This window comes from Leopardus geoffroyi, chromosome B3 (genome assembly GCF_018350155.1).
Source record: "Leopardus geoffroyi isolate Oge1 chromosome B3, O.geoffroyi_Oge1_pat1.0, whole genome shotgun sequence".
Classification (NCBI taxonomy): domain Eukaryota; kingdom Metazoa; phylum Chordata; class Mammalia; order Carnivora; family Felidae; genus Leopardus; species Leopardus geoffroyi.
The window spans coordinates 119,835,498-119,854,223 of record NC_059337.1 but is presented as its reverse complement, the minus strand read 5'-3'; positions in this window follow the sequence as shown (position 1 = coordinate 119,854,223).

The following is an 18,726-nucleotide window of genomic DNA, read 5'->3' as shown; positions in this document are numbered from 1 at the left end:
GATATGGGTGTGTGTGTGTGGCAGGGAGTAGGAGGAAGGCCCCTTCTCAGCTACAGCAGCTCCCCAGTTTGCTGCCTCCATCCTTGAGCTGGCCCATGAGCTGGCATTCTGGTCCCTGCATCCCTTCACCTTCTTTCCCTACCATCTGACTTGCCCTGCGTCACTACAGCGACCTTCTGCAATTTCCTCTGACGTAAGTGCTTTCCAACCTCAGGGATTTTTCTCATAGTATCCCCTGCCTAGACCTCTCTTCTCCCTGTCTCTTTGCTTGTTTCCTATGCACCTGCCAGATCTCAGCTCACATGTCACTTCTCTGGGGATACCTTCCTCAACACCAGCCCCCAAGTCCATATGAGGCCACCTAGCCACATGCAACTTTTTTACAGTTCTACTTCAACTGTAACTCATTATCGATCTACTTACCTCCTTATTGGCTTAATGTCTGCCTCCCCCTGCTAGGCCATAAGCTCATGAGGGCAGGAATCATGTCCGTATTGCCACTGCTGTATCCTCCGGCACAGTGCCTAGCATACAGCAGGCATCCAATAAATATTGTTGAATGCTGAAACACTGCACAAAGATTTTTTTTTTGCTAATTTTTTAAAAAGTTTGAAAACCATGACCTAGAGGCCTCCTTGAGCCCCGTTGAGTTCTGCACTCACATCTTTAAAACTTAGATGCAGTTACTTTCACCACCAAAATATTTCTGGCCCTCCCCATCAAACCCTTACCTGGACTTCTCCTAACTTCCAGGGTGCTCAGAGGGAGGACTGTGGACAGGAATGGGAAGAAAAATAAAGGAATCCTAATAAGGACAGGGTAACAGCCCCTCCTTCACCACTGGAGAACCAGGTGGCAGTGGGGAGGACAGCCATATGATGGAGGAAGAGGGCAGGACCCAGTATTGAATCCCAGGGGTTTTGCTCATCCCAGGACACACTTGTCCCATGTCCATCAAGCTGCCTGGTGGGGGAAGGGTATGCAGCCGCTTAGGACACAGTGACCATGGCTCTCAGGCCAGCTGTTTCCTTGCCTGGGAATTGGTGGCTGACCCTGAGCTGTCCCCGGTCTGTTCCAAGCAGCCTGGGAGACTTCCAAGCATGTCTCTTGCAGGCCAGATGTGTGTCCATTGGCTGTGAATTGTTGCATGGAGAACAGGTGGGTGGTAATGACTCTAGCAGAAGCCGAGTGTGACTGGAAGCTGAGGAGACAATTCTATCGAGCTGTCAAGACCAGAAACAGTGTTCGCTTTTACAGGGGAAGAGGGAGATGGAATTCAGGGCTGGAGCAAGAGCCTTGGCCCCTATGGCAGATTCTGGTGTATCCCGGAAATTCCCACACCCCACCCCACTCATCTCCCTCCACTCTAAATTGACATGCCATGTGTAGTGAACATCTGTTGTGTGCCCACCACCCCTTTCCCTTCCTTGGAGAAAGGAACTCTGTTTTCCTTCGGGGAACTCCACTGCACCAATCCCAGGCACTCCTGGTGGGACTGCCAGCCAAGGGGACTCTCCCACCATCCACCCCCAAAGGGTGGTCACAGGACCCCAGGTATACTCATCAAACTCTCTCTTGGGGAATTCGAATCTGGAGCGGGGCCACTACTGACCACAGAAAACAGTTGGCTTGGAATCATCCAAGCCAGCCAGCAAATGGGTTCCTATGACCCAGACTCCCAGAGCTGCCCTGGTTCCCTGGCTTCCCAGGCCTAGCTAATTGAACACCTCCTTCAATCTCCTTCACTTCTTTTATGGAACAGATGCAGGGTACTTTCTTTCTCCCCACTTAAGTTTGCCTGAGTCAACTTCTAGAACCTGAAGCCAAGGCCGATGTGTATCTCATGCACTTGGACCAGGCCTTCTTTCCCAGAAAATGCTCACCCTCTGGTTCCACCTGCAGACTGCTTTGCACTTTCCACACCTCATGGAAATGCTCATGGCCCTTTTTCTTCTATCCAGGCCTACTCTCATGATTTATATTTCAGAGTGAATGAAAATACTGTTTTCACTCTTCCAGGGGTAGATGCATTTTCAGCTCTATATCTAAATGTTGCCTTTTGTTTCAGGAATTAGAAGTATTCTTGAAGAGGCAGAAGAGATATTTTGGGGGGGCAGAGTGGGCCTTCCCCCAAACACCTCAAAATGAGCCCTGACCACTTCTCCCCAGCACTCATCACTTGGATGCCTTGGGATTCGCCTTGTCCCAGCCCTGGTCTGTTCAGTAGCTGATTCTATCTGCCCTCCACACATTATCCCCTGATACTCGTTAGGTTTTGTCCCCACTGCAGTTACCTGCTTCAAGCTGTTAGATCTTCAGTCAACGAAACTGCACACCTAAAGCACGCAAGACCCCAGACCATCTGTATCTGGAATACAAATGTCCTTAGTTGTTGATGCTTGCAGTCTTGTTGGGCAAATAGACCCTACTCACCCTTGTTGAGCTGAGTGCTATTGGAAATCTGAGCCAGTTGGAAAGCAGGATCACAAAGGAGGGAGGCCTGCAGAGAGGAGGGGCCTAGCCTCTAATCCACCTAGCCTCTCTCTCTTGCTTTGTGTATAAATTAGGGTTCTTTGGCTGCAAGCAACAACAACAAGGACTCTGACTAATTTGTACATAAACAAAGAGTGGGGTTACCAGTGAGATTTTAGGAGCAAGCAAAATGAAATAAGAATTAAACAGGTAGATATCAAGAAGGTCAGGGAGCGCCCGGGGGCTCACTTGGTTAAGCATCCGACTCTTGATTTCGACTCATGTCATGAGATTGAGCCCCGTGTTGGGCTCTGCGCTGGGCATAGAGCCTGCTTAAGATTCTCCCTCTGCCCCTCCCTGTTCATGCTCGCTTGTGCTCTCTCTCTCTCTTCCTCTGTCTCTCAGAGAAAGAAAGAAAAGAAAAGAAAAGAAAAGAAAAGAAAAGAAAAGAAAAGAAAAGAAAAAAAAAAGGAAAGGAAAGGAAAGGAAAAGAAAAGAAAAGAAAAGAAAAGAAAAGAAAAGAAAAGAAAAGGAGGAGAAGGAGGTCAGGAATCTAGGCAGCAATAAGGGTCTCAGCCCCAAGAACTCCTTGGAGTGTTTTGTTTTTGTTTTTTTGGAAGCTGCCATTGGATGGTCCAGTTATAACTGTGTGTCTCTGCTTCAGGGTCAAATCATGGAAGAGAATCTGATTGGCTACTTTGGATCATGTGCCCTGTGGCAGGTATTGCAATTGGCTGCCCCATTAGAATGATCTAGAAAATGGAAGGAAATTCCGTAAAGAAAAAGGAATGCTAGTCCCAGAATAGGAGAGAGCAGGGATGCCTGGCAGACACGTTGATAAAGCCCACCTTCCTCACAGGCTAGTGACTGCCTGCCTGCTGGGTCCACCTTTGACTTGGGCTGTTCCCATGGCAACCGCAGGCTGAGGGAAAGGCTATACCAATGAAAATCATTGCATACAGAGCTCGCTCAATCTCCTCATGTTGCAGGTGGATAAACTGAGGTCCCAAGACAAGAGGTGACTTGTCCCTGGTCACAGCCTCAGTTCAGGTCACAGCTTCAGTCAGTGCTGAACAAGGAGCATACAGATCAGACCGGTCAGACGGGCTTCTACTTCTGGTAGATTTCTGCCATCCTGCCCTGGCCCCACCTGACACTGGGAGGCAGAGTTGGCTCCTGCACACCAGCGCCTTGCCTACGGTCCAAACAGAAATGCCAGGATTGAGTTCCCGGACCCTGGGCCCCTGAAGGAGTGACCAACCCATCTGGGGCTCTGTCAGCGCCTGGTTCTAGTGGGGCTTTGTGAGCTGGCTGTGGAGCTCCCAAAGTGTCCCTTCCTCCAGGACCTCTGGACAGTTCAGTGAAGAGAATGCCAGGCTCAGCCCTCCATCTCAGCCCTATCCCTCCCCTGCCCGGCCTGGCCAGGTCCCTGCAGACCCAGACAAGCCCCGTCCCTCTTGGTGTTTACAGTCTGTGAATACTTGTGGCCATTTCTGCCGCCCCGGCGGGGTTGGGACGACTCATCCATTCTGTCTGCCCTTATTAAGCCAGTTGGCCATGCAGACTTTGCCTCTGTTCAGTTTCTCTCCTCAGGATCTGTGGCTACAGCTGATGACCCCCCTGGGGCCTTTACCCTCCGCAGGGTTGGCAGGGTGCCTCTGTAACCCCTTGGCTCTCTCTCCCCCTATGCCACCGACCCTTGGCATCTTTCTAATCCCCTTTCCCCCAGGAGGCCTCATTCCGGCCTCAGCTGATTTGCCCTGACCTCCCAAGTCCCTTCTCCTGGAAGTCCCAGCCTCCAGTTTGTGAATTCAGGGTGTGGAGAGGGGACGGGCTTTGTTCCCACCCCGCTCGGTCCTCTCCCGTCCAGCTGGCATGGGGAGGGCCTTCCCTTTGCTGGCTTTCACATGCTGAGCTGTTTCCGCCTGCTTCCAGCTCATTAGTGCAGGTACAACAGGAGCCAGACCGGTCTCCCACCCAACACTGAGCTCACAGCCTGCTAGGGGCCCCTTCCTGCACCCCTGCCCCAGCGCCCTCTGTTTCTCACCCAGTATAGAGCGTTTGGCACGCAGCATGCAGCCCTCCTCCCCTCGCCGACCCCGCCGGTCCTCTCTCTCTCTCTCTCTCTCACTTTCCCTGGCCTGGCTCTCTTTCAGGGTCTGGAAATGGGGAGGCCATTCTGCTCAGGGATCCCACCAATCTAACCCAACCTTCCTGAGCTAACACCCAGCCATCATGAAAGTCCCCAGGTGGGTTTTGTTGGGGCGATCTGAGAGGTCATGAGTGCTAAGGGCTGGACAAGACCACCTCAAGCCATGAATCCCTTCCCCATCTTCTGAAAAAATAACAACATTAAAACCATTCCAGATTGACAAGAATTTAACCAGCCTTTAAGGACATCTGCTTTCTTTTGCCTTTAACAGAAGGAATGTCACATGAACCTCTTTCAGTGTGTAAAGCTCTTCTTGTCCCTTCTTCACATGTACTCACCTGCAAATCCTGTGTGGAACTGAAATCTGTTCCACTGCAGTATTCTGTCGTCTTCCCTCCACACTGTCCTCAGCAAGCATGAAGAATATGTCCTCACCGTTTCTCTACATTAAACAAACATCCTCATGCATGTGAAGACCTGATAGAATCTTCCTTTGCCTCCTTTTTCTCTGAGCTGAAGGGTTCAAACCTTACTTCTGGGGCATATACGTTGACGATCCCAGTCACTTCTAAATGACTGGCCCCCTTGATTTGCCTAGTTATCCGACCTCTTCGGGACCACAGTCCTAGGTGAGCATTGTAATAAATTCGTGGGTTGTGAAATCAGTGTAGTGAGTCACAAACAGCACTCCAAAAGAAAAAAAAAAAAAATGAGAGCACATCGCATGTAGCAAGGGTAATTTGCTCGTTAAGGATATGGGCCCATGTGTGGTGAACCATGCTGTAAGATGTAATTCTTACATGAGCTGTGGTTACAGAGTTTGAAAGCCACTGGTCCCAGCTGACCTGTGCTTCTGGTACCATTTGGTGCGGAAGTAGGGGGGCCACGATCATCTGAGAAACTGCCAGGCTCTAGGACTCCCTGGGGTCAGGGTATGTGGAAGGAGAGACCAGAGAAGGCAAAACCTGGAACCCTCTGTCTATTGGAATCTGTGGTTGTTGGGGGAATTTGAGGGGAGGTGGATGGGTGGAGATTAGGTGACTGCTGAGGTCCCTTTTGATTCTGAGATTCTGCTGAGACCCCACCTTTACACTGCACACCTTGATACTTTTCCTTTACTCCTCTCGAGTGCTGGGACAGTAACCCAGGCCCCTTGGTTCTGATTCCTCGTGGCATGAGCTACGGCATTAGGAAAAGTAGTTCTGGTTACTTATCTCATGCAATGCCCCGGTGGCTGGGAAAGCAGCAATCCAGATATCAGTAATGTCATCTATCCAATGAGACAGCAACCACACACTGTTGCTGTCTCCTCCTTCCTTCTCACTTCTCCAGCTGTGGTTCTTGTCTAGAGAAAAGAAAGACCGCTGGGTTTGATTCCATGAGGCAGGCTCAGAAGCATGCACTTAGCTTGTCTTTCTCCAGCTCTGTTACCCACCTGGGTTGGCATATTCCCTGGAACTTTAGGCAGTCTTCCTTGTACCTCAGAATGAACAGACTTCAAGCTCTGTGAGGGGCCCTGGCACATGGAAGATTTTCTGGATGAATGAATTGCCTTTTGAGTGTCTGCTTTGGTGACCAGGAAGCACCGTAGCTTGTCAGGTCCACTAAGGAGCTAAGAAGGATTCTTTCCCTTTTGCATTGGAATCAGAGTTCATGCTGGAGCAAAGCTAGCAGCTACAGTCATGACCATGGCAGCTCGGGCCATCCAGCAGCTTCACACAGCCTTCCAAGTCCTTGAAAAATAGACTCTTCCAACTTCTAGATGTTGGTTTTTATTTCTATACCATGGAGGCTATTTCTGGCAGGTGACAAAGATTGGGCACCAAACAAACAAACAAGCTCCAATTAATAAAGCTGCATTAAGTTCTTCTCAAATCCACTCACACGGTGGGTCCCGCTCCCGTTTGCCCCTCAGGAGATGTGCATTTACATTTGTGTTTCGTCTCCTCCTCTTCTTCCTATCTCAGGACCCCTCCCCACGGTGACCGTGAACTTCATCTTGCCTTCTCTCCTTCCCATGTCCTAACTCTGGGGGGATGGTGGACAAGTGTGACTTTAAAATGAGCACTAATCTTCTTGTGCCATCTCTCTGGCTCTTCAGTCTATTTTCCCCTGGTCTCCCAGGACTACTTGATTCTTTGCATTGACTTTGGTGCAACATGCTGTTGTACAGGCTGCTACCCCCTGAGCTAGCTCACAGCTCTAAGGAGCCCTCAGTGGCTGTAGGATGCCTAGGGTTTCAGGAGGCAGAGCCACTCTGCTTTCCCAAAGGGCAGCTCTCAATGTCAGAGATGAGGACCTCAAGGCCAAGAGTGGAGAGGAGGCCTTGGACAAAGAGAGGTAATCAAATCTTCGGAAAACCCTGGCCCTTCACAGACTCAGATACTCCTTGGAGGTCTTCCTCCCACATCGAAATCCTTTCTATGATGCCCATCCGGCCTCTCTGTGAACACCTTCACTGTCACAGAGCTCATTACTCAGTAATGGGATCTGTCCTGCTGTTGGACAACTCCAAAAGTTGCATCTACTGTCAGTGGCGATCTGTTTTTCCTCATTTCTGATCCTGGATCTGGAACAACACTGTGAACTCTGCTGTGGCAGAGACAATACTATTAACATTCTATGTGTCATCTCAATAACTTTGGTCAGAGTTGTCTTTTTTCAATCTTCTCTTTCCTTGGATTCTGTGTCATTCCTTCTCCCACTTTGGATATTCTTTTTTAATTTCTCTTATAGGATTATTCTCCTTCCCTCAACCTCGAAGTACTAAACGCTTAACTCTTAAAAAAAAATCAGTGAGGCATATTTGTATGTAATATAATCCACCACCTTCAACTGTAGAATTCAATTATTTTTTAGTAAACTTACCAAGTTGTACAACCACCACCTACACTCAGTTTTAGAACACTTGTACCACCCCAGTAAGATCACTTGTGCCCATTTCTTGTTAACTCCCCTCCCCCTTCTCCCATCCCTGTCCCTGGGATCTACTTGGTCGCCACAGCATTGCCCTTTTCTGATATTTCGTATAGACGGAAGCATACAATATATGGTTCTGGGACTGGCTTCTTTGACTGAGCATAATGTTGTTGAGGTCCATCCATGTGGTAGCCGGTACTGGTAGCTCACTCTTTTTTACTGATGAATAGTATTTCATTGTATAGATATACCAGATTTTACCAGTTGATGGGCATTTAGCCAAGAGCTAAGCTTTGGTTTTTATGTGTAATGTTCTAAGTCCGCATTGTTTGTGTGCAAGTCTTCATGTGGATATATCAAACTCTGAACTCTTCCCACTCCGAAGGCAGTCTTTTCCAAGTCCACACCCACAGCCTTTTTCTCCAGTTAGATTACATTTTCCAGCCTCCTTTGTGGCCAGGTATGATCATGCGACTGTTCTCCTCAATGGAATGTGGACAGAATGGTGCTTGCTTCTTCCAGACATTGCCCTTAAAAACCCTGTGCGTCCTCCACCTTTTTTCCCCCTCTCTCCCTCTATTTATTGGCTGAATTAGGAGGAGGAAGAATCTCTATATTGGAGTTCCATGATGGAAGGATCCTAGGGGGCCCTGCATGACCCTGTGAATTGGAATCCTACTTGACATGAGCAAAAATTAACTTACTCTTTTGAGGTTCTTTGTTACTGAAGTTAACCTGTTATGACTAATGCAAACACAGAACAACTGTGTTATTCTCTTACCCAATAATCTTGCAAACAGTTGAAAATTGCTAGACTCGTCTCCAGTATCTCAAGTACTCCTCCTAGGTTGCATTTATCTTCATTCAGGTCACCTTCTCCTGGACATGCTTCAGAGTTGTAACAAGCCATCTAAAACATGGCAGCAGCATTAAGCACAAAACTGCCATTCTAATCTTTATAGCTTGGAGTACATTGTTGCCCTTCCTGTTCTAAGCCCTGGATTCTGTCCAAGATGGCACTAGACTGTTTAGAAGTTTGCGTTGTTAGTTTATTTCAAACCAGTAGTTAACCGAGATCTCCCTTTTGGACAGTCTCTGTACCTCCCCTCAACACCCTGCCCACATAAAGTCCTCTCACATGAATTTCTATCAAAGTAAGTATCGTTCATCCTTTAATCATTACTTATTTTGGACCAAGATGTAAGACTTTTTCACTTATCTCTCTTAAATCTTGATTTATCTAGATCAGTTTATATCTTGCTTCTATCATCCAGTTTTTATCATTTATTCCTCCAGTTCTATGTCATGTGAAAAGTTCATAAAAATGCTTTTTCTGACTTCATCCAAATTGCGAGAAGTCTTGTGAAGGTGCCAGCCCTGGCTCATACGCTACTATAGACCTCAATGATCTCCACCTATTCTTCAATGTGAGGAATGGTGGTTTCAACATCTACACATAATTCTAACTGCATTACTGTAGGCTCCACATTTCCCCAGCCTATCCACATTGAATATCATTTGAATATCATTTGACTACCATTCAAAAATCTGGCAAAAACTTTTCTGATCAGTAACTCCGTTGAAAAAGGAAATGGGGTAGACTCTGGCGTGGTTTAATTTTTGCAAACTTGACTCTGGTATTCATTGCTGTGCCTACTCCTCACTATCCTTTCCTCCTGCTCCAGGCTGAAACTTGTCCTGCTTTCCAGACCCTGCTCAAATGGCATCGTCAGTAGGATCTTCCCTGACCAAAGTTGCCCCACACTCCCAGCTGGGAGCGCTCTGTCCTTATATTCAGTGGTATTATATTGAGCTTATCTCCATCATAGCCTTTACCGTGACACATGTTGCTGCCTTTCCTACCACGACGGATGCTCCTTGAGGATAGGGACTAAGCCTTATTCTTCTTGGCAATCCTGATGCCTGACAAAGGGATGATTAATGAATGATGGCTGAAAGGCACCAGGCACTCCCCAGTCCTCTGTTTGACGTCAGTGCATATGGCTTATCTATGTATGGGGCAAAGCTAAGCTGGAGGGTGCAGAGTGGAACTTGGAGATTCATGTTATGGTATGAGGCATGACATAACTTCAACAATATGAATTTATGGGATTGGAGAGGAATCTGAGACCAAGCAAGAATGAGACTGGGGGACGGACAGGAGACTGACTGTTGGGGGGGGGTGGGGGGGAGCTGAGTCTCCAGGAAAATCTGGGTCTAAAGAGAGTGGGAGAATTCAGGACAGTACTTGGTGAAAGGGTTGGAAAGAGTTGGTGGGTCATAGCAGTAGGAGCCTGGGGATAGGCCAAACTTGCCAAATTGGCAACTCCACAATTTCTATAAAAGTGGAGCTGTGTGGGGGAACAGACTGATTGGAAGTAGGGCTTGGGGATTGCTTTTAAGCACGGCAGGCTCACTGGCTTTATTTCAATTGATGTTTGTTTGGGGTGGCTTTCTGTGGGTTGACAGGTTACGAGTTATGAGTATGCTGCTTCCTCCCCATACAAATGACCCCCTGCTATTGACCAAAGGACATCAGTTTCAGAATTCCAGATAAATAGTCTGTTCCCTCCAGGGTGATGGCTTGGATGTGGGGAACAGGTTCATCTTTCTGAGAAAAGGAGTAGACTAGAGTTAAGCCCCCCATGAACTGACCCCCGCCTACCCCTCATCTCTCCTTCCATGACCTCTATTCCTGTCTAAATTCCAGCCACATGAGCTTATTGAAATTCCCCCAATAGCCCAGACTTCATTTAACATCCTGCCTTTGCATAGGCAATACCTGTGCTTGGCACATTCCCCTCCCCTACATGGTAAACTCTCCTGTAGCCTTCAAGATTCAAGTCAAAGTCAAGACTCTTAGAAATTCCTCCTAACCAACTGCCACTCTGCATGGCAAGCAATTCTTCAGTGAGCCCAAGAGACTGTTAATTCCCTATTGAAGCACCCACCATCGCACTGGCAGTGAGGATGTCCAACCCATCCCCAGTGCCTAGCTCAGTGTCTGGCAAATATTAGACCTTCAAAAATGTTTGTGGAATGGGAGGGCATCATGACAGGTCAAGCATCAGAAGGTAGACAGATGCTTAGCGACATCTCAAGCAGTGAAAGAAATTCCAGGTCGCACCATACAGTGCCCTTGAGAATATCAATACACATCTTGAGACCAAGGATGTGGGGTGACAGTTTTCAGCAGCTAGGCAGGGGTGGATAGTGTATGTGTGCATGTGCGTGTGCATGTGTGTGTGTGTTTATAAGAGAGAGAGAGAGAGAGAGAGAGAGAGAGAGAGAGATGCCAGCCCTCCATGGAGCAATGGCTCAATCAGAAATGGGGGTTGTTTTCCCTCAATCATCATGGACCCTTCTCTGTTTCTTCTTGCCAACTGGAAGAGGAGAGATGCTGACAGCTTATCTCCAATACGCCCTCCCTGGCTCCTAGCCGCATCCCTCCCCACCAGCAGCTTTGGCACTTGCACCTATCCTGTCGGAGATGTTCCCAGGCTCTGAGGCTCTGCTGCTGACATGCATAGCCACTCTTGGCTCCCCTGGCTGAGACAGCCAAATAGCTCCCAGCTTCTTGAGGGAGTTGAAAGAGAAAGACTTGAGAGGTCTGGGAGTCAGGAGACCCAGGTTCAAGAGCTGAGGCTGCCAAGAACCACTCATGTGACCTTGGACAAGTATCTCTCCCGCTTTGGGCCTCAGTTTCCTTGGCTGTAAATTGAAGGAGTGGGCTGGCTGATCTCTCGAGGAGGTCCCCTCCAGCATTCACATTCTGTGGATCCTACAGTTCTTGGATCCATACCCACCCCTGTCTGTCTGCTCCTCAAATCAAAATCTTAGTGTTGACATTGAATTTGAGTTCATCCAGTAAAATCCTCTCTTTTTAGAGATGGGGAAACTGGCGTCTGGAAGAGGAAGGGACAGGAACAGGCAGGCACCAGGGGCACATGGGGGACTAGAATCCGGGCCTTTGCCTCTGCTATGATCTGACCTTGTCTGTTAAAGGCTTCCTTCCAGGGTGTAGCTCTTTGTGCAAAAGCTGGGCCGGCACAGGTTGATGCAGGCATGGTGTCTCCTTGGTCTTCTTCAGACAACTAGCTCAGAGTCACATGCCTTTGAGCCTGTAGCAGGGGCCAACCACCCTGGAAGAAACCCAGCTCTAGAGATCTGAGCTCTGGCCCTCTCTGTGTTTCTGACTAGCTGCATGACCCTGGGCAAGTAGCTACACCTGTCTGGCTTTTTTTGTCCTATGGTTATATGAACCACCTTGGACTGCAAGCTCACAAGAACTGGGACTTGCCTGTTCTGTTTTGATCCCATGGCTTGGCTTTCAAAGTAAAGTCTATTAGTTCAAATTTTCAACACAGAATTTGATTTTTCCAGTAACCATTGATGTCTGCATTCAAGTCAGACTGCAGAAGTCTTAGGTCACTGACCAGCTAACGAAAAGACTACCCTTGGGTCAGGTGCTCCTCTCTGGCCTGATCAGTTGTACCTGGAGTGTTGTGTGGTCGGTAAATGCGGGTGCTCTGTCTAGATGTGATGCTTAGAAAGACACTCATTACAGTTTCTATTTCATTGGTAAGGAAACTATGGCTCAAACAGGTTATGTCACTTTAACCAGGGACATGTGGCTGGTAAACGAGAGTGCAGAGTGGAACTCCAAAGCCCCATGTATTTCCCACCACTAAGGACTGGCAGCTGTGGACTAGTCATGTAGGGTGGAGTGAGGTACACTGAGAGCTACAGGGGTTCAGTGGAGGGAGCAAGCTTTCCAGACTTGGGGTGGGGTAGGGGTTCTGGGACGTCTTCTTAGAAGATGTGGCCTTTGAGATATGAGTTAAAGAAGAGGCAGGCAGTGATGGGAAGAATATTCCAGGTGAAGGAAATGCTGTGAGCCAAGGTATTTGGGTGAGGAGACATGGGGGAGGAAACTAGGGGCAATTCTGAGCAAGTGGGAATACCATGAGGGGACGTGTGTGAGACAAGCTTGTGTGCTAGGCCTAGTAAGAAGTTCAGGCTTGATTTGTGAGGCCATGGGGAGCCACTGAAGGTTGTTGAGCAGGTGAGAGGCCTGATCAGAACTCTGTTGCCAGAAAACGTGTGATGAGCTGTTTACAAGTCTGTTTCTTCTCCACTGTTGTCTTCAGGCAGAGGTGGGGAGGAGTGCAGTGGAGACGAGGAGTGCCCATGGCACAACCATCTTTGGGTGATGACCTGAGGAGGAGTGAGAAGAGAGTGGGCAGTGGCCAGGGCTTCATGACTAGATGTAGGGGATAGAGAGGAGGGGGAGATGTCGGAGACGCCTTTCCTTCCTCCCTTGGCCATCATCGTCCTCTGGCCTGAGGTCTGGTCTGGTGAGGCAGAGCACAGAGCATGCCTCTGCTGTCTGTGTAAGTTCCTGAGCAGTGAGATCTTTAATTTTTGTCTGCTGAGCCCCGATGGGCAAGGGGCCAGCCTATGTTACAACCTTCTGGAGGCCCCTGGGCCAAGGCACTCAGACCAGAGTGGACAGAAATAAGGAATGAGTCATGCAGGCAGGCTGGGGCCCACTGGGATCTGGCTGCACCTCCTCCCCCACTCCCCAGACTGGTGTCTGTGCCCTGTCTTGAAAAATTTTAGGGTCCAAGCGTATCCCCAAGGGCTTGGGGTCCTAGAGAGAGTATTGAGGGCACCAGGATATCTCCATTCTCACCCTATGATCCAGGGGACAATAGAGGTCAAGAGATGATAGCAGGTGTTATCCCCCTTTTCTTTGCCTGGATGATAAAGAACGCATGGGAGGCTGCTTACGAGCCTCCCTGGGAACGGCTTTTTCTGGAAAAGACTGGACAGCACCTTTTGTTCTCTATCCCCACAACTCTTATCCTTTGGGGCATGAGAGAATGCCACTGCATCCAGCAGGAAGCCATGGTGGGGACAGGCTGGGAGACCCCAAAGACAGCCAAAGGAAGTTGTTCCTACTTGTCTTGTCCTCAAATTCCAGTACAGCCATTCCAGAATCCTGGCTAAGTCTACACAGTCCTTTGGCCCACGGGACTACAGAGTAAGGGATTCCTCCCCATCCAAATAAGCCCCCGCCCCCACCCCCAGTAGAGCACGTGAAGCCCCTGTGGTCTTACTGGAAGGAAATAAAAGGAGGATCCCTTCCAGGCTGCCCACATTGTTTTCTTGCTCAGGTCTTCAGAGACTCTGCTTGGAGAGAAGCTATGCTTCAGCCCTCCAGGAGTTCTAGAAGATTCTACTCTGGCCAGAGGCTGAAGGAATTTATGCAGGTGAATAGGAAATGTTGCCTGACCTTTAGCTAAGTGCCCAGAACTTTCAGATCAGCCCACTCTGAAAGAGACTGGAAATGAAGAGAAAGGGAGTAAAATCAGTTATTTTGAAGAATTGCATTTCCACATCATTGCAAAACATTCTGGAGCAGGTGTAGCGTGCTATAGTGGAAACGACATGGGCTTTGGAGCTGTTAGACTCTTTAGTGGAATTCTGGCTTGACTGCTAGCTACATGACCTTGAGCAAGAGTCTTCACCCCTCTGGGTTTGTGAAATGGGAATTACAATGCCTACTACACAGGGACGCATACGTGCTCTATTGATGTCATTTTTCTTTTCCAAAGAGAAAAGCTGAGGGGGGAGATGAGCCTTACTTAGCAATTGAAACCGATTTGGTGTAGGGTAAGCTTGATTCCCTCCTGCTCCTTGATGAGAGGGAATCAGATTCACTGAAACTCCCCTTGGCTTGATAACATTATCTGCCCTTGACCCAAAATGGATACCTAGCTGTAAACAGACTTGAGGAGGGTGGGGTGTGCTTGGTGGGGGCTATCTTATGACAGCAGCCCAAGTGGCCATCGGCACCCCCCCCCCACACACACAACAACACCCCACAAACAGCTGTGAATGTTTCCAGTTCCCAGTCAGAGGTGCAGAGAAATGGTCCTCTGGAAGCTGACATTAGTTTCATGTCTGAAACCAGACGAGCCAGGAATGAATCCTAGTAGAGCCACTTACTAGCTTTGTGATTGTAGCTAAGCCTCTTTACCTCTCTGAGCCTTCATTTCCTCGTCTGCTCCATGATGAAATAGAGCACTGTGAGGATCAGATGAGAAAATGTCTGTGCAACACTTAGCACAGTGCCGGGTACATTTTAAGCACTCAAGAAAGATCGGCTGGCAGATGGAATCATGGTAATTGACTCCCCGTCACAGGTTAGATGGGCTGCTTATCTTATCTGCCCTGGAGATTGGGGTGGCAAGAGGAGCATCTTTGTTTCCATTTTCAGATGAGGAAATAGAAGCCAAGCACAGCTGAGAGCTGAGCTCAGTTCACAGAAGACAGAGGCATTCATGCCCACCCGGAAAAGACAGTACTGGCAGACCAAGGCAGGGTGGTGGTGAGCTCTGGGCAGATGCCAGACCGTGGCGTCTAAGGTGGAATGGTCTCGGCAGCCCCTGTGGGCCTTGAAGGCCTCATGCAGGAGGAAGCTGGGGGCTCTTCATCCAGCCCCCACCTTCCAAAAATGGAGGCTGAGGCTCACAGTGTAGAGGTCCCAGCTGCCCGGTGTCTGGACAAGAACATCTGAGCCCATGGGCTGTTCCAGTCTGGAAGGCTGGGGGCCCAATCCAGCTTCCTTCAGCTGTTCTGCCCACTGATTAACCAGGAAATGTGTTATTTGTTCTGAGCAGGGGAACAAGCTCTCCTGGGGAGAGGAATTCAGGGCTGGAGGTCCAGTCACTTCCAAGGAGGAAAAATCCCTGGAATTCTGTTGGAAGTCTGGGTCTCAGCAAAGGGAACAGAAATTCATTCCTTGCTTTTGGTCCCAATTTACCAAATTAGTTTAAGTTCTGGTAGCTATGTGGCTGCCAGCATTATTCCCACAAGACACGGGAAAACAAAAAGGTTGCCCTGGGTGTCCAGCAGACTGCCGTGGCCTTCTGTGGTGCATGCGTCCCGGCAAACCTTTCCCACAGGAATCTTTTATCAGTCCCTTCTGCCTCTCTCTGCAGGCCTTCCAGAGATGGGGTGACTAGGCTCAGCAGCATTCTGTGCCTCATTAGGGAGGAAGCTGGGATCAGGGGTGAGGAAGTGACACACAGTGAGTCAGGGGCCATGCTGGAAACAGTTAGCCCCCCTTCTCTTACCGGACAGATGGGTAGAGAGGGACAGAAGGTTCTACGAACTCATTACAGGGGGAACTGAGCTGTGGGCTCGCAGGCAGGGAAAGGGGCAGTGGGGAATATACAGTGGACGAGCTTAGGTAGTGCCAACAGCAGAGGTGCTGGGAAAGGTACTACTTCAGCTATGAGGAGCCCTGCCCAGGCCCAAGCCCCGGGTTAAAACAGCACGATACAGGCTTCCAAGCTTGGCTCAGGTGGAAATGGCCAAAGTTGGAGTTCTGCGTCCGCTACGTGCCAGCTGAGTGATCTTGCACAAGCAAGTCGGTAGCAATTCCCAGCCTCAGTTTCCTCCTTCGGATACGGGGGGAAATCATAATGCCTCCTCTATTTCCTGAAATGAGCCAATTTACGTAGCACGCTTAGCACAGTGCTTGGGCCATAGGAGGCTCCATAAATTCTGGCAGCTCAAAAACAGCAAAACAAACAAAAAGCTCAAGTGTTTATGGGACTGGAGAGGCTGAAGAGCTGTAGCAACAAATCCAGTTATAGGGAGAGGAGGGATGGGCAGTGAGCGGGAGCCAGGACAGGAGTATGGCACCAGGGTGGGGCAGAAGGAGAGTCTTCAGGGTAGATTATCCAGGCTGCAGCCCCGGGAGACCAGGGTGGGAACTTCCAAGGACCACTTGTACTCACCAAGGAGTAGGCGGGGCGCCTAGTGGTGAGGGAAATGTGTCTGCGTGAGGGTTTTGGCTGAGGCCAGCGGTGAGAGACTGAATGGGCGGCAGACTTCCAGCAATGCAGACGAAGGAGACGGAGCAGTAATAATGACTTGGACACATGGGAGGAAAAAATAGCTCAGGGACGAAGATGACGCCAAGGTTTCTGGCCTTGGGAGGCTCGTGGGGCTGTAAGGTGAGCATCGAAGGATGAAGCGAGCTCCTGAAGGAAAGGGGCAGGTAATGGGGAGCCCAGAGTTAAAGAGTGGGGTGGATCAGGGGGCAAGGTGGGGGGGGTGGAATGTGAAGCTGAGGTTTTCCCAAATCTGGGAAGGTGCAGTGTCTCAGGGAGAGAACTGAGCATTCTGGAAATTCAGATGGCATTCATCTCAAAACACAAGGCACAAGAGTCAAGGAGATCCTTAGGGTCAGCCTTGGAGGAAGCAAGCATATGACCTTACGCCAGTAACTAATACCAGGAACTGAGTTTTTCTCTCTTAAAATGGATCTAGTGATACCATCCCTTAAAAAAAAAAAAAAAAAAAAAAAAAAGTTTATTTATTGATTTTGAGAGAGAAGGAGAGAGAGAGTGACCAGGGGAGGGGCAGAGAGGCAGGCAGAGAATCTCAAGCAGGTCTGCACTGTCCGCACAGAGCCCGACATGCGGCTTGATCCCACCAACCGTGAGATCGTGACCTGAGCTGAAATCAAGAGTCGGACGCTTAACCAGCTGAACCACCCAGGCGCCCTGAAACCAGCCCTTTTTACTTGATGGGACCATTGTGTCATTCGTGTCCTTAGCCACCCAGTGAACACATATTTCATGGCTGTCTATTGGAATCAAGCACTGTTCTGGGTTCTGGAGAAAGAGTGGTGAGCCACGTGGACAAGATATCTATTCCTTTATCATTGTGGCTTGGAAAATCAGACATGATTTTATAGGTTGTTGAACAGGATTTTTCTGTGATCTTTGAATTTCTTCTGAGGCTGCACAGCCTAGAACAATAAGGACTAAACATTCTCACATTCCAAAGAGAAGTCCTGGACACCTTCCTAAAGGCAGAACAGGTTCAACAACACTTAGCCACATCCCTCGATTCCAGTCTATACATGAAAGGGATTGAAGAAAGTTGTTGAGGTAGGGAACCGCGGTATTAGTCGGCAAGGCTGAGATTTCCCCTGAGGGCACTCCTCAATGCAAACCAAGCCCCAAAAGAACCAGTCATAGAGATTGGGCACCTCCAAGAAGAGGAGACTAGCGTTCTCCTTCCATGGATGCTGGCTGAGTTGCTGGAAGTCGCAAGCATTCCAGTGCCCCCAAGCACATCAAGGACATTCTGGAAGGAGCCCAACACATGTCTTCAGGATTTGAGGATGGGCATAAGTGAAGAGACTTGTGTGCATTTCTTTTGTCTGGAGAATTCTGACTGTGGAGCCTGGCTGGAGTGGCCTCTATGACAGAGCAAGAGCAGCCAAGTCACCAGTGACTTGCTGGCATTGGCAGGCAAGTCCCACAAGAGGCAGGAAATACAGGGGTCTGTAAGAGGCTGGCCAGAGAGCGCTCTGGTACAGCAGTGCAGGATGGAGGTCCTGCAGAGAGCCTCCCAAGAGCCCACAAAGGTGCTCATGAAAGGGCAAGCGCTTGGCACCTGCCAGCCAAGGGCACCTGTCACATAGGATTTTGCCACTTTCCCTCTGACACCTCTCCCCCAACTCTGACACAAGGGAGCCACAGCAGCAAAGGAAGATTAGAAAAACAGACCATGCCCTACTCTCCCCACAACAGGATCTCCAGCCAAGGGGACAGGCCCATGGGGGAGGGGAGGGGAGGAGTATTAAATTGGATGCGAAGATTGATTAAATTGGATGAGGTTTTGATTTGGATAGGACCAGACTTTTTAGTGCCTGGAAATTGGTCTTAATTGCAGAAATGAGACTGTTCTTGTGAGTGGTGGGGATGGGCAAGCCAAGGACTCTGCTTGAGATGTCATTAAAGGCGGAGAAGAGGAATTCACCGTAACATGGGTAAAGGCAGTGAGGGGAGGAAACTGTAGCTGTTTCCCGATAGTCCCTCTTCAAGGTCAGCCCATCCAATAGGTCAGTTGCACAGGCAAGCAAATAAAAAGGATACTTTCAGCTAGGCATTAGAGCAATGACCGCAAAGCAGGGTGATGTGCTGCAAATGAGCGGGAGGGCTGCTTTAGATTGGAGGTTCAGAGAGACCACTCCAGGAGGTAGGTGATATTTGAGTTGGGAGGGGAAGTGACAAAAAGCTAATTCTGTAAAACATCTTGGAGGTGAGTGTTCCAGGGAGAGGGAAGCGGGCATGAATTCCAACATCAGGTGT